Source organism: Carica papaya, chromosome 6 (assembly GCF_054855325.1).
Source record: "Carica papaya isolate Zhongbai chromosome 6, ASM5485532v1, whole genome shotgun sequence".
NCBI lineage: Eukaryota > Viridiplantae > Streptophyta > Magnoliopsida > Brassicales > Caricaceae > Carica > Carica papaya.
In genome coordinates this window covers 33,332,762-33,338,761 of record NC_142314.1, presented here as the reverse complement: position 1 = coordinate 33,338,761, position 6,000 = coordinate 33,332,762, and positions in this window count along the sequence as shown.

Genomic DNA, 6,000 nt, shown 5'->3' with positions numbered 1-6,000 from the left:
ATCAAGACAAACATTAAAATAAGACAATTTTATTTAAAATAAGTTTAAGTTTATTTCTTAAGTAAACAAAGAGAAATTTATTAAGTAAACAACGCTGAATTTTTCAACTCATAATCATTTCATTTTATGCAAATATGTCATTAGTTTATTTTTTAAAAAAAATTAAAAATGTTACGGTTGTTCTGTATGCATAGTTGTTGCGGGTTAATTGTTTATTTATTGAAAATTTTAAAATTTTAAATTGATTTCTGGTTTAGTTTACTCGGATTTATAATTGTCCTTGAGCTTACTAGTAATTATAGTTGAATTTAATTTTGTAATTGAAGTTGTAGGTCATTTATTGTAACTTGTTAGTATCGTGTTTGAGTTGGATGTTTGTTTCTTGAAAAATTTGAAGAGTTGAATGCGATTTTCGTTTAACTTACTTATATTTGTACTTTCATTTGAATTTGTTTGTAATTACATTTGAATTTAAGTACGTAATTATAGTTAAATTCTTTTATTTTAGTTTGTTATAATTACCTCGAGTTAATTGCTCGTTTGTCTTGAACTTCGGAAAGTTAAATGTTAATTATTGTTTTAATTTACTTGGACTTGTAATTGTTTTTGAATTTTTGTTGAACTGTATTTTTAAATTTCAGTAATTATAATTTATTTGTTTAGTTTGTTTTCTCAATTTATGGTTCTTTTTGTATTCTGTTTTATTTGGTTAATGTTTTAATTTAATTGGCTGATTGTTGCACTATTATTTTTTAATTATAATCATACTCCAGTTGGTTAATGTTTGAACTAGTCAAAATAGGATAATGTACTATATTTGCAGTTGCTACATAAAATATTGAATAAATACTAAAATTTATTAAGAGTTAATATAGATTATACGGGGACAAATAACACATTAACTTTCTAAAACTCCGACCAAAAGATATAAGAAATAGTTGGAGAAAACGTATAATTAAATCATAATCAAAAGAAGTTAAACTTGTTATCCAACAAATACCTCATAACCGAATATGTTGATAATAGCGATACCTGCAAAAGAAAACAAAATATAAATCATAGATACGTTTATAGACCATCTTTAATTTCTTTCTTGAAGAACTTTATTGTGACAAAATATGAAAATTTTAACTAGTGAATGTAAAAATGACATATTAAATACCTGAATTTTAGAGTTTAGAATCTTCAACAACTAAATAAAAATGAGAAGATTAATTTGTGAATAAGTTAGAGTTTTTTTGTGTATAATTCAAAAGATAAGAGAATCCCTCACAAATAAATATAAGTAAGAAGTCAAATCTGTTATGCCTCGAATGCCGCATAACTGAATATGTCAACAACAGTGATACCTGCAAAAGAAAATAAAATATAAATAATAGATAGACGTCTTTATTTTCTTTCTTGAAGAACTTCGTTGTAACAAATATGAGAATTGTGAATGTGAATGTGAAAAAATCTGAACAAAAGTAAAAAGATAATTTGTGACTAAGATAGATTTTTTTTTTTTTTTTTGTAATTCAAAATAAAAGAGAATTCGCTCACAAATAAATATAACATATGTATAGATTAGGCTGGAAATGAATGTATTAAAACTTTTTTTTCTTTTATAAAAAAAAAAGATCATCAAGAACAAATATTAAAGAATAAAACACCTAAAATACTACTAAACATTCTTCAATAAGATTAATGTTAACCCCCAACCCCAGAAGAAAACATATTTCACTTTTCTAGAAATTTAGATGTTTCAAAATCTTATACACCACAAGGTTTCAAAAGGATGCAAGAACAAAAATTACCGCCAAGAGCAACACTCAGATAGGCAATGGGCCAAGACAAAGTAGTACAACCAACTTAGCCACACCCCTACTATCCGAACCTCTAAACTAATGCCTACTAAGCCACTCTTGCTAACATTAATATATGAACCAAAGATAATCTTCTACACTTACAAGAGAGGCAGCATACCATAGTATTCATGGGATAGAAAAAGGTTGGTATTGTCTATAAATTGGAGATTGGAGACCAAGGATAATTATGAAATTATAATGGCGTATCCAAAGCATATGACATATCAAAAAATAGCTCATTCCATTCGTCCACTTGCTAGTCAACCTAGCACAATCAAGTAACTGAACTACTATGTAACGCCCAAATAATTTCAACATTTTTGTTATTATTTTTATTAATTTTATTTATTTAGTTTAATTTATAATTTAAAAAAAAAGTGCCACGTCAGCAGTTACGTCAGCGGCCCAGTCAGCAGCCCTGACCAATCAGGACCTGCCTCGTGGCAAGACAACGTCGACCAGGGAACGGGCCACGTGGGCGATCCGCCGCGTGCGATCGGAAGGCCCAGATACATCCCCGCACGCACGAACGGCCCAGATTTAATCAAAATGGACGGCTGTGATCAAAACGCAAAAGGGTATAAATAGAACCCCCACACCTAACCACAAAAACTCTAGCCGCCTGCCCTCGCCGGAGAAGACGAACCAGACGCCGGAGGAGCCGGCCGCCGCCACCCGCCGCCGCACCGGGGAGTTTTCCAACCGCCGATCGAGGTAAATTTCATACCCCCGACTCGTTTTTCCATGCTGAGTTCCCCTGTGGCCAAATCGGAGCCAAAATCCAGGCCAAACGGCCGAAAAATACGGCCAAAACCCAACGGCACTGCCGCGCCCCTCCTCGATTTTTGCCCCGATGAGGCCCTTCCCGGCCTCCGTTTGATGCAATTTTTATATCACCGTGATCATCATTCTTTTCTCTACAGGTTGATCGGAGCCGAATCACCAAAACACGAACCTCGCCGGAGAGCCGCCGCACCCGAGAGCACCGTCGCCGGAGCATTACGGAGCCACCGTGCCGGAATTGCGATATTGGCCGAAAGGGGCCCTGGGTCTAATTTGGGATTTTTTGGAACACGTGCAGGTACCAGTAGTGCGTTTCAGTTCCCCGGAAAAATTTCAGGAAAAATTAAGGACAGCCTGTAGGCGCACTGTGGAGCCGTGTTCGGACCCCGAAATGAGTAAAGACCCCTCACCCTATTTTCTATCACGGTATTAAAGTTCAATAATGATAAAACGGTATTTCTTGAATCAATGAATGTGTGAAATTGCTTAGGGTCGCTAATGGAGCCCGAGTCTAGTGTGTTTGTCGGTTAACTGTTATTTGACCTATTTTACAGTTTTAAATGCAGTATGAGGTCTGATGTTTTCATTTCATAATTTCGTGTGCATATTTTACTGTTTTATTGATTATGAGTTGAATGACTGAGAAACCGATGCTGTATGTTGTCTTGTTTGACATAAATTACTGGTTTGCTTGTTTGTGTGTGAATTGATGATGCTGACTGAGGAAAAAGGGGAATGAAAGGTTATGCAAATTGATAATTGTATAATGTGATCAGTCTGACTAGATATCCTGGGAGATGGTAGACGGACCGGGTCCGTAGGGAACCCTACCGGGATTGTGGTCTCTCATACCGGACGGGGTATGGAGACCTTATGTGTTTTGGCACCCATATCGGACGGGGTATGGGGACGGCCCGTTTCACCCTCATACCGGACGGGGTATTGAGGTTTATAGTTTTGGCGCCCATACCGGAAGGGGAATGGGGACGACCCTGGAATCTGATTACAAGTGTTAAGGGTTCACGGGTAGCGGAACCCCTATGGATCCCCATGGATACTAGTAGGCTGGTAAAAGAGGAAAAATATGTTGTGTAATGATTGAATTACAAAAGGCGTGATAAGTATTATGTTATACAGTTTATATGATTTCATGATGATAATAATGTTATTACTTTCGTATATTGTTTTATGAATTTCACCGAGGTAAGTGGATGGTAAAGGATTTTATTATTGATAAAAGGATTTGTTGTAAATTATGCTCCATTGGTCTTTTTGTGTTTTCTACCCACTTTTACCTCCGTGACGGTGAGATATTGTGATGTCTTTACTAGGCTAGTGTAGCTCATTCCTTATTTAATCATTTCAGATCAGGAAGACATTGTTCCCGAGCCCGTTCCGCAGGAAGACGACGAAGGGGACGCCTAAAGACTCCATAGTCATATTCATAGCTTTTACTTTCGAGTTTCTCTTTTAGTTAATTTGATCTTTTATATTTTGAGCACGTTTTTGGTTTTAGTGTAAGGGATGTTGATCGAAATTCTGACTTCGCTTCCGCATTTGACATTTTTAATACACATATTTCATTTTAAATTTTCGGGGCGTTACATACTAGGTGAAGGTTAATAAGATCAACCAACAAAGAAGGCTATCACAGTCACTTAATGAACAATGTATCTCTTTAATAATAAGACACCTAAAATAAACCCTTTGACATACTAGTTCAGAATGGGGGAAGCATAACATCTCTTTCTCGTTTCTACACAAAATTAATATTTCAGTCAACTAAATAGTATTTCTTTCCTATTGGAGGCAAGGCAGCTGTTAATAAAAGTGAGCTATTTTTTTTTTTTTCTATCACAACTTCCTTTCTCTTAAACTCTTTGCTCTTTCACTGGGTTAGAGAGTCAAGAGTGTTCATTTGCTGGTAACTTTAACCAACCATTGATTCTCATGGCTTTCTCGCCATAAATGGAAGCCACTCCACATTTTGACATCAGCAATAATCTTTCAAATCTAAAAGATATCACGAAAGTAATATATATCTAGAAGTCATGACCTAAGACAGACATGTTTAGGACATAATTAGCAGAAGAGAAATATCATTAACAAAGCAATAGAAGACAAGATTTAGATGCTTTTCTTTATGGGTTAGTTTTTTGTTCTAAAGAATTTCAATAGATATCTCTAAACTCATGTGTAAACCATTCATACAATTTAAAAAGACCTGCCACATTTCAAAAAGATTAAAAAACAGTCCGATTTACAATATAATTTAGAAAATCTCTAAAAATTAGAGCTTCAAAAGCTTTATTGTGATTTCTCAATGGTTATAATAGCATAAAATGATTAATTAAAAAGCAATATATTTTTTTATACCTGAATGCAAAACATAAAAGTGCGAAAAAACTTTTTGGAGTTTAGGCTGCTTGAGTTCGAATAGTATTCATTCACTGACTATAAACCAAATAGGCAAGGTGTTTAAAATGACACCATAAGTTGGCATCTTACCATCGCAACTACTCATTTGCAACCCTATAGTACCTACTGAGACCCAAGGAAATCGGAGAGAAAAAGATAAAAGAAAAGCAATTTTACATAAAAGAAACATATACCACGATTTAGAAGGGGAGAGAGCAAGAGAGAGAGAGAGAGAGAGAGAGAGAGAGAGAGAGAGAGAGAGAGAGAGAGAGAGAGAGAGAGAGAGAGAGAGAGAGAGAGAGAGAGAAAGAGAGAAAGAAAAACAATTTTACATAAAAGAAACATATACCAAGATTTAGAAGGGGAGAGAGAGAGAGAGAGAGAGAAATGGGTAGATGGGCTAGGCTTATTTGGGTATAATTGCTTGTAATAAAAAAGGGCTTGCTTAAGTAGATTTGGACTTTATTTTATGTCCCCTCATAAATTCTTAAATAATGATAGTGAGCTTGATTTTCATCCTAATGACTTTAATTTTCATTGTTGAGCTTCTTGAACTATGAATATTAGAAAGAAAGATAAGACCATTTTTTTATGTCCTATAACAAACAAAAATACTCTAACACCAATTTGTTGGAAATTTAATGGTACTATCATACTCACCAACAAGAGCAAGAGAAAGGAACACAAGTTTTTCTTCAAAATGACTTTTTCATTTCCTTCGATTACATAGTTTATTCAAATAAAGTAGAAGGAGATCATTGAATTAATCATCAATTACAATTTTATTTGATAATCCGCCACAATAATCAAACCATCATTTATAAACATAGGAAGCGCCATTTTGAAATGACAATTTTTTTTTTCTAAAAATATTTTATTTATCTACCATTTTGAGATATACAAAACTAAACTTTTTAATTCTCCGTGAAGTTGTATGCATCGAATTTGAATG